This window comes from Doryrhamphus excisus, linkage group LG8 (genome assembly GCF_037039965.1).
Source record: "Doryrhamphus excisus strain RoL-2023G ecotype Guam linkage group LG8, RoL_Dexc_Guam_v1.1, whole genome shotgun sequence".
Taxonomy (NCBI): domain Eukaryota; kingdom Metazoa; phylum Chordata; class Actinopteri; order Syngnathiformes; family Syngnathidae; genus Doryrhamphus; species Doryrhamphus excisus.
In genome coordinates this window covers 12929176-12947314 of record NC_136364.1, presented here as the reverse complement: position 1 = coordinate 12947314, position 18139 = coordinate 12929176, and the positions used below count along the sequence as shown (strand labels likewise).

The 18139-nt window shown below is 40.2% G+C and overlaps 1 protein-coding gene across 2 annotated transcripts in view; it reads right to left on the bottom strand.

Annotated features, from left to right (window-relative positions):
* grik4 (glutamate receptor, ionotropic, kainate 4) overlaps window positions 1-18139 on the bottom strand; it is a 270511-nt gene that overhangs the window by 197413 nt on the left and 54959 nt on the right. For both annotated transcript variants that reach the window (XM_058079390.2, XM_058079391.2), the window contains exon 2: window positions 15588-15766. The gene's annotated coding sequence lies outside the window, so the exon portion shown is untranslated. The remainder of the gene's footprint in view (window positions 1-15587; window positions 15767-18139) is intronic.

Below are 18139 nucleotides of genomic sequence, written 5' to 3'. Positions count from 1 at the left end.
TTTCTGCCCAAATGTCATTTTCCAGACATGAAAAATAAATGCTTTTCAGACGGACCCAACAGCTGTCATGGGTATGACATAATTAAAGCAAATATTCATTGGTACATAGAATCACACACCAATTCCTTTTCAGTGTTAATAAATATAAAATGAATATTAGAGTATACTAGTAGAAAGATAACTAGAGTTAACCTTTAATGTGCTTTTAGTTTGAGCTATAATATCCAAAAGCAAGAAAGGGCAGTGTGACAAAAAGCACTTTATTGAAAACAACGAAACTGGAATAAGCTGTTTATCAGATGATCAAAACGTTAATTGAAAAAAAAAATGCCATAAAGCTATCCAAACCAGAACAAAAAAAAGTCTCTCATGTTTTTCTGCTTTTTTGACCTATAAATATGGCATTCTCACGTTAAACGATGCTAACACTAGAAATAAATGCAGATCCTGAAAGATCTAGAAAGCTTTCTGTGTGGCTTTTCGTATGTATCTGCTTTATAGGACTCCAGAACACTATACAAAGTCCCGAAAATGAGCATTTAGGTCCCCTTGAATCACACCAGCCAATTAAAGATGCCCTGTGTGGGAAAAGTCTTACATTGTATTGAAGTTGAGTTGAAAAAAAAAAAGCCATATTACGACATTTATTTGTGTACTTCTCTGCCTCTCTGAAAGAAGACCGATGGTGGAGTGAGAGAAAAAATGTCGACATAGTAAACTTCCTCGGCTTGACATTATACATGAGAGTAAGAAGAGGCTGCGCTCCGGCCGCTGTAGTAAGGCCTAAAGGAACAATAACTAGTGGATGGATACATATGCCTGATTTCTGGATATGAGACGCTTGCATTATTCACTGAGGAGTCCAAAAATAGCTATGATTGTGCTGCTAACATCTTTTCACTCCTGTCCCGTCCCTTTAATGCTAACCCCTGATAACAATTTTAAGACATTTCAATAATTTAAAAACCAAAATATTGATTTAACCAATTTAACTACCATCTTTTCAGGTGATTAACAAGAATGGCACACTCATTGGCATTTGCTTATTTTCTATTTTAGGTGGATTTATTTTTTTTTTCAGCTGTGGTCTTAAACTTTTGAGCAGCAGATGAACAGCCTATTTCACGTTAATGATTATTTGCAAAAAATAGCTTCCTCAATTTCTTTGGTCTCACTTCCATTTCTTATTTTAGCATTTTGAACATCTACTTAGTGTTTTATTATATAGTGAATTCCAGAAACAATACAAGCAGTTGATGTTTGCTAAATCCAAGAATGAAGAGTCTTGAACCAGTCATGATGTGGTATATATATCACTATATTGACGGTTACTATGGTACCCATTATGTCATTGTATGGTCATATCACCTCGTACTTCACGGTATGTGACAAAGAAATAAAAATAAAATAAAAATACAAAATAATAAAAAAAAAATTAAAACAAAAAAAACTTCATTCATTCATTCATTTTCTACCGCTTTTTCCTCACGAGGGTCGCGGGGGTGCTGGCGCCTATCCCAGCTGTCTTCGAGCGAGTGGCGGGGTACACCCTGGACTGATCGCCAGCCAATCACAGGGCACATATAGACAAACAACCATTCACACTCACATTCAAAAAACATTCAAAACAATTCAAAACATAAAAAAAAAACTTAAATTATTACATTATATTACAAAGGTAGGAAGTGTACAAATGTAACAGCTACTGATTGTAAAAATACCAAATGGAGGGGTAGGATTTAATAAGCTTTGCTTCTTTATACTCTTTTTGGACATGTGGAACTGTGAACTGATTATGGGATGCATTCAATTGTAATCTGATGCATGTTCAAATGAAATTAAACCATTACCATTACCAAATAACATTTTGTTCACAGCATTGCTGTTTTGAATATTCCTAATCATATTTGCACTCACCTAAATATATGCAAAAGAAGAACAAGGACACCACAGCACTCTCTCTTTTTAAATATGGAGTGTCATAATGAGTCCCTTCATTGGCCCCAAACGGTATTTGATATTATTACCTAATCCCGCTAAAACACAAACAAATCCATCACAAGCCCCACTCGGCTCATTCTTCTACGCTGCAAAAATGCGTCAAAGGTGGCGGACTGACCACAATAACCGTGCACATGAATACAGTATGTTTAATGGCTAAGTACACAACCGTATTCCTTTAAATAGATAAATAACCTTTTGTGTAGTACTCCAATGGACAAAAGCCTAAAAGCTGCAAGGTACAAAATGTACCTCGTACTTTTGCCGCACCTCCAGTATCCATCTGGTGGACTGCTGCACCATCACTGATGGACTCTGGCATAAAAGACAAACAGACTGTGAGCGGATAATATATAATATTGTTTCTGGGAGGTGAAGCCAAACAGAAATCGCTTTTTTGATGGATCCATTAAAAAGCTGCGGCACACTCCAGGGGACGAAAAGGAGAGCAAGGACACAGGCAAAAGTAGCTAATAAAGTCAGGGAAGGTTTGGAGCATAAATAATACAGCATGCATTTTCTCCCACTGCCTTTTGCTTAAGTACAGTCAATATACGATACACGCTTACTCAAAATAACAACTACAGCCTAGCATAGAGAGGCAAAAACGTTCGTCCTCAATGGGACAACGTCCTGCCATGATGTGACTCGTCTTCCACCGTCCTTGGCTGACATCTGCTGAGTATTCAGTCGAGGATACGTCGGCCATAATCTAGTCCCATACAGCTATAACTGGGCGAAGGGTTATTGCACGCTTTATGGTCTGTAACTGTTAGTTTTGGCTCAGGTGCAAATGTCTGATCATTTCACGATGATGCTAGTAGCGTTGGAGAGCACAGCTCAGCGCTTTTGCGCGCAATGCTTTCAAAAATTGCACTCCCTTATTTGGTATGTCCCTGCAGAGATCCCGTAGCCTGCAAGTGAGAGTTGTGCATTATGCAATGAGGCATGAACAAAGCCAGCAGTCGGGCAGCAGCGTTGATTATTTTACAAATGGACGTGTTTGTATGACAAGATGACGGATGGTAATACCGGTAATACCGCAAGAATGTTGGGATATCTATAACAGATGAATAAAACTCTTATTATCTCCTATATTAATATGTGTTTTTACATTTAAACACATCAAAAGTTGATACAAGATTGTGACTCCTCACTTCAAGGAGGCCTTCAAGGACCACATAAAAGTTTCCAAGGTGTTGAGTATTCTCTTTGTGAATCAATGCTGCTGCGTGCAAGCACACAACTGCAGAAAGGAAACGGAAAGGCGATGTCGTGCGGCGGAATGACCATCATAACTCAGCCACAGCGGGAATGGAATTTATTTGCATTATAGTGTTGTGCCTTTTTGTCCTTCGTGTATTGATGTGTCCCTTCCTTGCACCGTCTTACTTGCCCTTTATTGTTATGTTCTAATTTCTAGCAGGACGCCTCCTCCGCCCCCCCTCCGTTTCTCCCCCCACAATAAGGTTCCTCAAGTCAGTGAAGGTCAGTGGCAGGTTGAGATGGACCCTGAGGGGAGGATCTACATTGACTGACCCGATCGTTTTAATCAAATGTGAAATAATGGTTATGTGTAACGATTGAGAGCCAAGTCGTTTACATGCTAGGTTTTTTTATCCCAAAGTGCGACATTTATTGTTGGAATTTTCTAAATAGAGTGAATGATTGAAGAGATCATTTCGCCTGTGGAAAGAGAAGAAAAATGCCTCGCTTGTATCCATTATATCAAGCGCCGTAAACTGTGATGTCGCTTTTTATGAGATTCATTTATGTTTGTAATTATTTTCTGTTTATTTATTCATTTATTATTTACTGTTTAAACTATTTTGTTTGCTGATCAGTGATGCAACCAACACATCTCCGTTTGTAGGGGAGAGTCAATTTGCAAGGACATTGATTTGGGGCCTGGCGTTCAGCAGGCCTTTTTAGTGGAGTTGCAGCTCAAGGTGCCATTCGTTATTAGTTGGATGACAGCAAAAGCTTTCAACATGTCTTAATATACTGAGAAAGTTTTTTGGGAGCAGCCTATAAATAGCATTAGGGCTTGAAAACACTGCAGTGTGTGTGAGATGGTGAGGGGGATGCAAAGTGTAAAGTATCAGAGGGATCTCTCTTGCCTTTGTTCAACCAAGAAACTTTTAAGCTCAAGGACAAGCTGTTGTTTCGGAAGGAAATAGACTACATGAGGGTTACTTGAAAAAAAAAAAAAAGATAACAGCAGCCTATAAATGGCACAAAATGGTGAAAAATAATGCTAATTTGTTTTGCTTTGACAGTCTTTTCTTATTACTCCTTTCAGTCTCGGGAAGATCCTTAGAGTTTGCACTGATAATTTCATCATGGGACTTGACTGGCCAGCTTTTGTATTAAGTATTATGTGACGTAACTCAAATATTACAAACCAAAATGCCATATTTTGGGTTGAAAACAATTCTAAAATCTACTAAAGCTCAAGCGCCGGAGTTCAGGTGATAGCAATCACGTTTGACCAAAAAAACGAGTTTCAGAGGGAAATAAGAGGTCTCATCTCTTAAGAAGCATGTCTACATACTTTTGTCTATATAGTGTCTCCATAAATCCAACAGATACGAGTGTGAAAACATCCTTTCCCAGAGTTACTGTAAGTTATGTAAGTTGTGGTGTGAGAGCCTCTGTTCGCACAAGAGCGGGGCCAGAATGCTAAATGAGATCTGCTGGAGTCAGAACAGAAGCCATGAAAACCCAGGAGTTTTAAGAATTGACTGCACTGTGAATTGCATTCTGCTTCAACGCCTTCAGGGTCAGGCAATGAACTTTGGGAAAAGCTGAGGTGTTTTCTGAATGGCCTGTGTGCACACACACTTGTCCATCAAGCACATAAACATGTTTCCACGTTTCCTAACCTCATAAATCATCTCGCATTCCTGCTTGAAAATAGCATAACCAAAATAGATTGAGTATTTCTCTACAATTACAAACTCTCTATATTATAAATGATTGTGGTTTCAATGAAAATCCTTGTCTACACTTATTTTTGTATTTGAGTCAATGTATAAAGCAGGGGTCACCAACCTTTTTGAGGCCGAGGGGCTACTTTGTGAGCACGGATAGTATGAAGGGCAACATGACCTGTTTGCGGTGAACTTCCAAAATGACAAAACTGCACGGATCATTTTTTAGTATTCAGAACAAAAGAAATAGTAGTAGTAACACTATGTGAAGCGACTGCTCACATATCAATGTTAATTATTTTCCACAATAATGGTAACAGGGCTGCACGGTGGTCTAGTGGTTAGCACGCAGACCAGGGTTCAATTCCACCCTCGGCCATCTCTGTGTGGAGTTTGCATGTTCTCCCCGTGCATGCGTGGGTTTTCTCCGGGTACTCCGGTTTCCTCCCACATTCCAAAAACATGCTAGGTTAATTGGCGACTCCAAACTGTCCATAGGTATGAATGTGAGTGTGAATGGTTGTTTGTCTATATGTGCATTGTGATTGGCTGGCGATCAGTCCAGGGTGTACCTCGCCTCTCGCCCGAAGACAGCTGGGATAGGCTCCAGCACCCTCGCGACCCTTGTGAGGAAAAGCGGTAGAAAATGAATGAATGAATGAATAATGGTAACAAAAACATATTTTTTAACAAAAAACATTTATTTATGTGCTCACATATTTGAAAGTCAGAGGAAACACCTTTCTGTGATTTTTTTCACCTGCCTAGTGTAAAAAGTCCCATGTTTGTCCAAAGCTGCCTTTAACAAACTGGCCTTTTCTGTCCTTAATGCGCTGTCGGGTGGGTAGCTCGCATTGAAGCTTTCGTGACAAGTTTTGAAGTGTCTCTCCACATTGCGCCGCTTTGGTATTGCAACAGCCGTCCCGCAAATAAGACACATTTTTCTTCAAAATATGTAAAGAAAAATTCTTCCTCCCAATCATTGTGGAAAATGTAAGTCCTTTTTCGCTTTTCTGCCATGTTTTTGGGGGCTAAACTGCACGAGTAAGCTAACTCCTCGTTACTGCTGTACTATATCGGAAAAGCGGTGAGCGGACGTTAAGCGGACGTTTAACTTTTGATGTTATAAGACGATTAGAAAAAATACATTAATGTAAGCAATTCTGATTCAAAATGTAAAGCACAAAATAACAAAAATGATAATTTGTGACCAGTGCTATTTTTAGAAGATGCCTCGCGGGCGCCTTAAGTGGTCCACGTGGGCGCATGCGCACCCGCTGGCACAGCATTGGTGACCCCTGGTATAAAGTAATAAAGCTGGCTCCACTCTCCTTCCTAGTGTATGTCCTCCTCATCCCAGCATCGGGATAATATGGCGCTTCGCATTGCATAAAATTCATGACATTGTGCATGTGACGTAAATTGTCATGTCGGGATCATTGTGTAACAAAATGATGAATGGTGCTCAGCAATCATTATGTCTAACGTCCATTCATTGGTTATTCCCTCTTACCCCCGACTCCTGGCTGGGATCCATTTATATATTTTAGTGCTCCCCCTTAACATCCCATCTCATATAAATTCTGCAGCAATATCAATTAATCAGGACCAATCAATCTGTCTATCTGAAACACTTTCAAGGCTCAAAGCGAGTCGCTCGGTTGTCATCGATCAAAGATGATGCTCTTTTAAAATAAGGCTAGAAGTTGTCGTCTAAATTGTGCAATTACTGTATTTGAGAGGTTGATGGAGAAGAATACCTGGTACATTTCACCTTGTAACCACATGACCACATGACATAGAGGCAGTCGGCCTCATCACTTCCTACGTTCACTTTTTTGGTGTGGGTCCAACATTTCAATGTGTCCGCCACCAACTCAACAGATGTTGGACTTTTGGGTATTATTATAAAGGTTTAAAGCCAAATATCAAAGCCAGATATCATCAAGAGAGACTTGTCACGAGATCTAAGAGATTTTTCAAACATCACTGAAGTTGACATTTCACATTTCAAACTATGTGGTGGCCCACACTTCCTTCTACGCCCGCAAGGAGTTCAAGAAGTACAAAGTATGAAGACACATCATTCCTTTCAATCAGCTTTTAAGTCCATGAAAGACAATGGTGGACTTACTTTAATGTAGCAGAATACTTGAATATTTCAAAAGGAAATGATGCAAGCACCAAAATTGGCGTGAATACTCTTCATGGACAACTTTTTTCAGTAAAGTTCATTAGCCAATGGAAACTTCAACACAGACAGCATTTTTTAAGGTGGCTGCCACTTTCCGACATAAAAATACTATTTTCACCATGAAATTGTAATGAATTCTGTGTCAGATTTCCGGTTATGCAACTGAATTGAAGTAAGATACTAATAAAAATAACCTGTGGTGCTGAGTGCCTTGCATGTTCCATGGGGTGCATAGGTGTAGCAGTAGAGGTAATACTTTAGTTTCAGAAGTCAACCACATCCTCTAGATCAGGGGTGGGCAAATATTTTGACTCGTGGGCCGCATTGAGTTAACAAAATTGTCCGGGGGACCAGAACATATATTTAACACACTCACACACTATTTTATGGTTATAATTTTCTTTGAATTATTTGTCTAATTTTATCTGTAAAAGTGTTATACTATTATCTGTATGTTCTCATGTCCCTTTTTTCAGGAAACATCAGACCACATCCAACTATGTAAACTATGTATTTAATTTTACAGTTTTGTTTGGGTTTTTTTCATAAATAAGACATCCAACTTGCAAGTCATGTTGCCAGTTTGTATGTTAAAAGTTGAAATGCTTAGAAAGCAACTGGGCCGCATGTGGCCCCCGGGCCGTAGTTTGCCCACCACTGCTCAAGGTGGACTCTGGCACTCGACCTCACAAAAACAGTCACACCCAACATGTAAAGCATGTTGGCTTGCGGACTAAATTAGGTCAGGGTCCTAAGGATCCAGAGGATCTGTGTGATCACCCATTGGAGAATGGGTTCCAAAAGGAATGCTGTGCAAGGTGCACATGCTGTCGCTTAGCTCTCACCTGGTAGATGCTACAACCAGCTCAAATGCGATTCCGGCCAGGAGTGCAATCGATACAAAGAAATACATTAAAAAAAAGCCAAGAGAAGTCCATCCTGTCATGTCACGTGAAAGACAAAGCCATATCCCAGACTGGCCAAAAACATTTCCAAGTGATCCCAAACTTTTGAGCGGTAGTGTATATTATACAGTTACACAAGCTGTACACTGACTACTTCTGTTGAAATCCTCCCCCTGAGGACTCTAAGTGGGTTTCGAATAGAGGATAAGGGAATCTTAAAGAACCAAATTATAGAATGAGAACCAGATTTGTTTATTCCTGACAACAATACCTAATACAGACGTCCGGGCTTATCTGCAGTCCCTGTATGCCTACAAGTAAGCGGGACTAATTACAGCGCAGCTGCAAAAAAGCACCCTTCCTTTCCCTGCCCGGCCTTTTATACACTCAAGATTGTGTAAGAGGGTGGAGTCTTGGACCAATCAGCTTTCGTCACTGCCCTTGCTTGAACCGCTTCTTTCATGGTGTTTCTGCTTTCGTTTGTTCGCAGGGGCATCAAGGCATCTATCTTTTCCAAGCTGTCATATGCGTCCCCGATGTTTCCACCTTATCTGTCAGTTGTCACGTTAGTCCTTTTTTGTGTGGGTGCGTGTATAAGTATCTGTTGTATTTGTGAGACTATGTGTTTGTTTTAGCTTAAATACCTTCACTCCACATTGTATTAAAGTGCCATTTCTTTACTGCTCTCCCATGAAAAGATATCATCAAACTTTGCAGAAATGTGAAGCGCGTACTCACGTTTGTGAGATACTGTACGTTCGGGATCAATGCATTCATTCTGAAGGATCCTCATCCCGAGTGCCTGAACTATTCTTTACTGCTACGTTTTTCAATACTCCTTTTTTGGGACATTTTATTGGCCGTGTCAATGCAGTCGAGTAGATACAAGAGTGACCTTTACCCCAGCCCAAAAATCGACCTCAATGTCATACACATACTGTATATGCAAATGCACACAAGCCATACCAGAGTCTCTGTTCTCCAACCGGCTGTGAAAATGGGTAATTTGAAAAAGGCCATACCACAGAGACAAGCTGAAAGGAACCTAATAACAGAATAGCCATTTAATGGATGTCCCTGGAAGCTCAATCTATCAATCTACATTAGCCTGCTCGCGAGGGAACTCTCCTACCAAAGTCCTTTCTGCACTATCTGCAAGGACTAATAAAAATCAAACACATAAATACAGGCGATTGGTTATAAATAACCGCAGAGAGAGACCGCTGAATGATGTACTATCCCATACTTAATAAACCTTTTATTCAATTTTCTCGATTCTCCCATCTCACTCACTGCATGTCCCCTGGACATTTTAATTAGCCGCTCTTTAAGTCAGCCTGACCCCCTTTCAACTGTGATCAACCAGTGGGGAGCTGTGATAAGGACCTGCCACTCACATTAAAGCGGCTGTGGAACCCAACTCCACTATTGGTCCGTCACTGGAGGCTCAGTGCAAAGTGGAAACACGGCGACGCTGATAATATGTGTTCATTCATCACTGCCCTCCATTTACTACAGTGTTGAGTGGAATACCGAAATAAGTGGTTATTAATAGACAAGACATGTCTGAAAGCAAAATGAATGTGGGACACTTTTTGTATTTCATTCCTAAAGGCAAGCCAGTGTGGCGAAACGCCGAGGCCGGTATTAATGAGGCCAAGTGAAAGCAAACAAGATAGTACTACAGCTACTACAGCAGGCAGGAAAAATGAAGTACTTGGTTCGTTTTAGCGTATATACACACCCCATACTTCAGCAAATATGTTCTTATATCTTCTCAAGGGACAAAACAACAGAAGTGAAACTATACTATACTATAAACTATACGTTGGAGCAGGAGTATCCAAAGTGCAGCCCTGGGGCCATTTGCAGCTGTTTTTTATTGGCCCTAAAAATATCATTTAAAAAAATAAATGCAAAAAAAAACCAACAACAACAGCAAAACATATTGGATTAATCAGCAGTAAGTAAGAATAAATATTAACTTATTATCTAAATATTATTATTATCTAGATATTAAGTGAAAAGTTTTAATCTAACAAGAAAGTTGTTGTACAAAAATAACATAATAATATAAGGAAAAATAACAGATGTTACAGAAATGTTCAACAAAACAAAAATAAAGTTTTCTTTTTTGTAAAAGTAGGATGAGGGATAAACATTAAGAGAATAAGGTAAAAATATTATGGGCATAAAGTCATGAATTATGAGAAGAACTTACAAGAAGAAAATTAAAATGGAAAATAAACAGCAGAAAAATTGCTGTAATCTTTAAAGAATATTCCAAATTTTAAGGGACAAAATTCCTATCCTAACAAAAGAAAAATTAAAATTTTTTACAAAAATAAACTTGTAATATTATATGAAAGAATTGTGTCATTTTAGTAGCATAGACATTAAATGTTAAAGATAAAATATATTTTTTTCCAAGTCAGAATATGAGATGCAAAACAAAATAAAAATTTTAATTAAATTAGTTTGGGGGGAAAAAAAGTAATAATATGGGAACACATTCACAACGTTCAAAATATACAAAAAACAAATATTATATACTACTATCCTGTGAAAAGATGGTTGCTTGATCTGTCCTTCTATTTACTCTGAAGAGACGACTAGAGAAAATTATTCACATTTCATCCACACGATCATGTCACATTTACTGACTAGAGTATTTCGGAGGATTCTTGAAGCACCTGTTCCATAAGATACAAGTGGAGTCAACACGAGAACATCTGTACCAGATAAGGCCCCATTTAAAAAGGGATGCATGTCAGACGTAGAACGTGTGCCAGAATCAAAGCATGGAGACAAATCACTGAAACACAAATACATTCTCTACATACTACTTCACTTCACTTCACCTGAAACTTTTCCCCCAAAAGTTTCCTAAATCCTCTGCCACATTCCCGCCTTTCAGCGCGACTCCGTATTGTGTCTTATCCTCCTCCTCGGTTGAGCCTCATGCGTCTTAAATTTCCTTCTCTGCTGGTTATTACTTTCCTTTCTTATTTTTTGTTTTACTTCTTTTTCATTGAAAGTCTATCCCTACAGCACCCGGTGTGTGCTCTTAGAAGGCAGCGTTTTGCATACATCTGTAGTTCACACAGCAGAAACGGCCTTTATTCCATCTGTGACGAGCTGTCAACTCGTCCAAGGTATGGTCCGCCATTCGCCTTCGGTAAATTGGGATGAGCTAAGGTCCCTGCCGTGAGTTTGACCGTGGACGGACGGACGGATGGATGGATGTATAGATACTATTTGGGTGTTGAAGGCTATCAACTCAGCGTGTACGCTGTCCAATTGCTTGGCAGATACAGGATGAGAAGCGCTTCATTCCGAAGGTGAAGTGAATGATTTCAGATTTCAAATGCTTGCAGTCGCCGTTTTTGGCCAGTCAACAGCAGATTTATTGTCCAATTCATTCATAAGCTGTACTTATTCTTTTTTCTTGCTGCTTCTTCATGCCCTGCAAATCATTATTAAAGATTTGAAATATAACTTCTTGCATATAATTCTGTTTTTCCCCCAACCATTTTTTGTTCAACTGCCAAAACAAGAGCCTTGCGTGCTTCCAATTGTTCTCCTTACTAATCAGCAGTCACACTGCAGGGACCGAGAGTGTGCCTCATATGGCCAACCATTCCAATTACATAATTGAGTAGAAGGTCTATATTGGGGTGCTCTGATTGATCGGCCTTGATTAAATGATATCATCATATCGCGATGGATCACAAAAATATTGTGATACATATAAATGTCCATAACTGGCCAACCATCATCAGCAGCCGGCATACCGGGGAGGCTGTGATCAGCTCAGCCATCCGGTGCAGGTTCTTTGGCCTCCAGCACACTGGCACTGCCAGAACCCTTGTACCTGTCTCCCTCAGTAATCTGCCACGGAGCAGACAAACATCAGCCAGCCTTATCGTGACTCTCCAGGAGCAGTCAGGGAAGAAACAGAGGAAAAAAAGGCATGGGGGGCCCTGGCAGCAAGCAGGCCCAGACTAGGGGGACAGGGCAGGGTGAACTCAGTCAACACATCAATGCAAACAGCTCATTAAAGCCGACACACAAATGCAAGCACACACAAGCGGGCAAACTGGGAAGAAGACAGGCTTTATCCAACATGGCATCACCTTTTTTTTCCTGCAAGGCAGGTAAACATGAATTTCCGACAAGCCCGAGAATCCATGAGGAAGTAACCAAAGTGCGACAAAGTTAACAATAACGACCATGACAAGGCCAGAAACTGTTTTTCATTCCTAGCAGGGCTGATTCACCCAATGGCAACACTGAACACCGCTTGACACATACTAGGGGAGGGGGGGCTATAATACACCATCTGCACCAAAGTGATAGTCAATACTTGCATCTCATGCAAGATTGCACATGTGGGCAATGAAATTGAAACTGTCTCCGAAAAGCTATTTTCCGTGTGCCAGAGTTTGTAGGAAGTCACACTCTGACAGTAGCGGATTTCGCCTCAGAGAAATTTGTCTTTACAGCGGCACTGTGAGCTGCCGTTCATATTCGCCGGAGGTGGCTGCGGGAGAGAGTGGTGGTGGAAAAAAAAGATGAAAAACATGTTAGAAATGGGTTTGTCTGTCACTTAGCATAAATAGGCCTATTTTCCAAGTAATACATCGCCACATGCCATCTTGCTGCGGTAATTAGGGTGTCCTTTTCACACCAGTATACAGTCTTTCTTTGTTTATCGCGGTTAATTGGTTCCAGACACAACTGCAATAAGTGAATTTCCACAAAATAGGATCCAATATTAATTAATGGAATATTGTCACAGCTACAGCACGGGTCCCCAACCGCCAGGCCGGTCCTTGGCGCACAGAAAAAATAAATAATTTATTAACGACTCACTGTCTCCCATCACACCTATGGGACCATCTCGTCTCAACGAAACAAGCTCAGGCCTCCCACTGATTCAGCAGGTGAGTTATATTTTCCCTAAACTTAACTTTTGTTTTTAGCCCCACTGTGTTATTTTATATTTGTGAAAAAAAGGCCAAAATCACACCGGTCCGTGGTTGGGGACCCCTGAGTTAGAGCATAGAAACCCTGTCAGGAGAATCCAAGGCCCCTCTTCTCAAGTTTGTTTATTAGTGGGTGGACCTTTAAGGTGCAAACTGCCTTGAGCCCCAGTCGTTTACAAAGTCCTCTGTCTATTTGATATCAGCGTGCTACTGACCTGGGAATATTATGGGAATATTATGTGAATTTAAAAAAGGTTGAATTTTATGTAAAATTCACAATATGCTTTATCACCTACATCACAAAACATTGCCATTTTGACCTCCGTAACTCTGCCACCCTTCCCATCTTCAAATCCAAACTCAAAACTCATCTGTTCAAACTAGCTTACTCCCTGTAACTGCATCACATGCCCCCCCCCCCTCTTTTGTACAGTGACCTTTGGTGTCCTGAAAGGCGTTTTGAAATAAAATGTATTATTATTATTATCATTATTATTATTATTATTAAGTGGCTCTTGCATCCTTCCAATGACTTATTGGCCCCGCCCATGTCCCGTCACAGACATTTTTTCTTCCTACCTTGAGTCTACTGGTGGATAAAACTTGTCTCCCTACCACGGGTCAACACACTGACAAGTTGTATTTAACAACGTTTACATTTTTAACAACAGTTGTATTTAACACATAGCATTGTTTTCACAGACTCTTGTAAATACTCAAGCCTGAAACCTGAACTGGCCCCAAACATAATAATACGGGATGGCGCTACGGTCATATTTTTGACTTGCACTAAAAAAAAAAAAACGTTGTTTATATTGGTGATGGACAACTCCAGCTACTCCCTCACACCCATAACTTCCCCCCCGCCTCCCCACCAGCAAGTATAAATAAAAAAGAGAACAGGTAGCAGGTGCCAGGAGGCTTTCAGGCAACAACACATTTTGTCCTCAAAGTAGAAACCAATAAAACACTGTCATTTCCTATAGGCCATCTTTATCTACAGCGTGCACAAAACATAAGAGGGAGGTCGGGGAGAAAGGAAAGAGCTGGCCCTGAGAGGACGCCAATGCAAGCTGTAATGGCCTCTCTTTTGTTTGTGTTCCTGAGATAAAAGCTTTGCCATGTATGTATGCCATATTCAACAATATCAAGCAATATATAGTATTTATCATACTTTAAAGGGGGCCTGTTATGCTTTTTACACTTCTATAACCTATATATGTTCTTATTATCGTGTTACACTTGTTTTTTTTCTAAACTGACCCACTGTGATGTCACAGTGAGCTGGACTTCCTTATATGGGCGTTCCCGGGTACAAGCTGTAGGCTTGCACTCCCCCCGCTCTGCTGCACTGTTTCACTGCTCTGATTTAGCACTGTTAGCATGGAGCTAATGCTAATGGCTCAGAGGAAATATTTGTTCAGGTTTGAACTTGCCAACATCAGGCAGAAGTGGTTGGAGTTTCAGATTCCCGATCACCAAGAGAACAATATGGGTCTGTTTTGTGAACATCGGCTAAGCTAAACTATCCGCCAAACTGGTGCTGAAACCCGATGTCTTTCCAACGTTACTCTGTCATGTTGAAGAACTAACTGTGTTTATTTTGTGGAAGTAAACGCTTGTCTGTGCAGCTCACCGATGTCTGGAGTTGCTAATAGCCTTTTCCACCGCAATCAATGGATCTACCAGAGTATTTGTAACCACGGGTAGTTCCGCAAAAAACGTTTAATGACCAAATTTACACTACCGATTGTCTGCATTCAATAAACACAAACATATGATACCAATGTTTGAGCTCATACACGGTAAGTCAGGGTTCTCCAGCCAGTAGATCATAGCTAACAGTTCCTCCTAACCACTTTTCAAGGAGCTTTCCAAAGTGTTTCTAATTTATGATCGACTTCAATACCTCCTCTAAAGTTTTGGCAGTAGTCCAGAAGTCCTTAGGAGCGCTTGGGAGTGTGACCAATCACAGCACAGTGAGCATGCCTGTAGGCGGGCCATGGGTGGAATAAATGAAAACAGAGCAATTTGGAAAGCCAAGGAAATACAGCTGGAATAGGTGCAGATTCTGGAAGATATAGAAATCTTTCTGTGTGGGTTATTGTGTGGAGCTGCTCTGTAGGATTAAGCTCAATACAAAGGGTCAAAAAATCAACATAAGTCATTGCATCATTTAAATGCATTTTAATTCCTGTTGAATTATTTAGTTATTGACGCTCTTTTCTTTTTCTTTTATTACCACACAAGCCAAAACCAAAAAAAGGGACGAATACAGAAAAAATTATAAAATTAAAATTAAATTAAATAAAAACATACAAATTATAACAAAATAAAAATTATAGAATAGAATGGAAAGGAGAAGATGTTAATATATATATATATATTGATAGATATATTACAAGTGACCAGACCATTATCAAGACATGGAGAACGGCTCTGCTTCTTTCTACAGCTTTTGGAACATGATGAATAATACAAGTGTAGTCATGTGAAGTCCCTTAATGTAACTTATTGGCAATAAATAAATCCATGACCATAAAGAATCGGGAAATATCGTTCTTACCTTTGATCTCCGGAGTTGCGGGGCTTCTAGTCCATTTTGCCGTGCAGCAGGCTGTCAGACTTCAGCGGCTATGGTTGCTCACTTAGCTTCTCCTCATCTCACATGCACAAACACGGTCCGTGCCACCAGCTCAACACAAACGTGTTTGGGATTGTGCTGAATGGGATTCAGTTTACAGACTGGAAGGAGAGACGGGAGAGAGGAAATCAGTCAGACAACACAGTGGAAACGTTGTTTGTTTATTCCATATAGTGATGAAACAAATCAAACCAAGACACTTGATGCTTTGTCCCATAGAGAAGCGGTTATTAAAAGCAACTTAACAACAATGCTGCTGCATATTTAATCATCCAACTGGTCACACTGCAGAGGACATCCAATATCCACGGGAGAATTGGCTGTGTAAAACGCAGCTTCAGAGTTTACTGTCTACTTTTGCTGATGTTTGTTTTACTTTGCCCCTGACTCAGCACCCTTCGTCTTTATTTAGCACCTTCGACATTTTCCATACTGTCACACCATATATATTGAGCAAAGTCATCAGAAGTCAAAAGAAGGATCAACCACAAGACAATTTCCATGGTAAAAAAAGGACGCGATCATCTCGTGGCATTGCATGTTAATGGAACCCTTTGAGAGACAGTCTAACTTCTCTGGGCAGATGTGGAGACCAGCATGCCGATGAAGAACTAAGAACACTGTTGAATAATTCCTCAGTAGCGACACTAAGACTGCTGGAGAAAATCTAGTCGAGTATTAGCCTACATGCATTATTTCACAAATGTGAGCACAGTCCTCATAATTCAACCATTTGTATGTCGGCATGACTTCTCAAGGGAAAACATTATAGAAATAAAACTCGGATATATTGTGAGTGGGATAGATTTACTATTCACCGAATGTGAGTCAACACGCATCCATTTTTGTCTAAATGGCAACACGTCCATATTCTTCTTCCACTCCTCCATTTAAGACAATCAATGAGATGGTGGATGTCAGACACCTTCTACTGCTCCACCTTCCTTGAGGAGACTGCACAGGCGCTCCACAGACGTACTTGGCCACTTCATCAGTTTCAGAATCGTTTTAAAAAACGTCCATGCAGCCTAGTTTGCATGTTGAAGTACCCCAGCAGAACAAGAGAATCCCGTAAGTGCACCCTCTCCAGTACTTCCTCTCAGGACTCCATGAGGGGGGAATATTCTGAAACACTGCTGGCACAGCACAAACGACAGCCAGGACCTGTCCCCTCATCAGAAGGTGGGGGGTAATGTCTTCTTGTTCACTGGATTAAATGCCAAAGTAGAGGCCCTGAGTGCCAGAGTGGAATTAAAGTCTTCAGCCTCCCCTATGACCTGTGTGTCATGGGTGACCCTCCCAAGGGCATGAAAGCCGCTGTCAACTTAGCTGCTATGATCAGCCGGACACACTCAGGAAGGAGTCTTGCAATGTACACGACCGCTCAAAAGTTTGGGATCACTTGAACATTTTTTTTGTCCAGTCTGAGATATGGCTTTTTCTTGGCAGTCCTGCCATGACGTCCAGCATCCTGAAGTCGCCGCTTCACTGTTGATACTGACACTGGTGTTTGATGGCTACTATTTAGTGCAGCTGTGAGGCATCTTTGTCTTAAACTACACACTCTCAGATATTTGTCATCTTGCACAGTTGTGCAGCATTTTTCTGTCCTTGTTAGACCCAGTTTGTGCTGCTCTCTGAAGAGAGTAGTTAACAGCATGGTAAGAGATTTTAGTTTTAGTTTAGATTTGTAGATGGCTTTTCTAATCATCTATTAGCCTTATAAAATGATGAACTTGGATTAGCAGCCATACCAGGAGATTGATGCAGAGGACTGACAGTTGTTGATAGTAGGCCTCTATGCAAAAATGTACATCCTTCTTTGAAAATCATCTGATTCATTTGAATTGTTTGTGAAATGGATAAAAATGTTTGTGAAATACATGAAAATGTGTTTTTCTTTGCAAAACAAAGAAATTTGCAAGTGATCCCAAACTTTTGATCTGTAGTGTACATACTAATGACTGCATCGTAATACTAATGTTATTATTGGCAAAATATTGCAATAACATTGTAGCACAAATATAAGAAAAATGACACCATGACAAATCATCAAAACGTAGATCTTAAGATTACAGTTACACAAAAAAAAGTGAACACCACTACACACATAACTGCCGTGGAGAGGTAAGAAGATACACTTATTGTGAAAGCAAGGGAGGCAGTCAGAAAATAGATGAAGGGATAGGACTAAGAAGGCAGCCGCTCCCTGAAGGACACTTTCTTCTACTCAAATGATTTGTCGTCTTGTTTTTTTAAATGTCATCAAGTGAAGCTCTTTCACAACAAAGACTGAGAGCCTGGGGGCATTAGAGGTAATCAAATCCAGAATAACGTTGAATATGCTGCTTAGTGGCTCTGTTACCAAACAAAATATGTTCAATTTTGCCTATTTGGTATGAATTAAATGATTAAACCACAGGTGGTGCGTTTGTTGCAGTCACACCAACACCACGTGTTTAATTATATCTGTG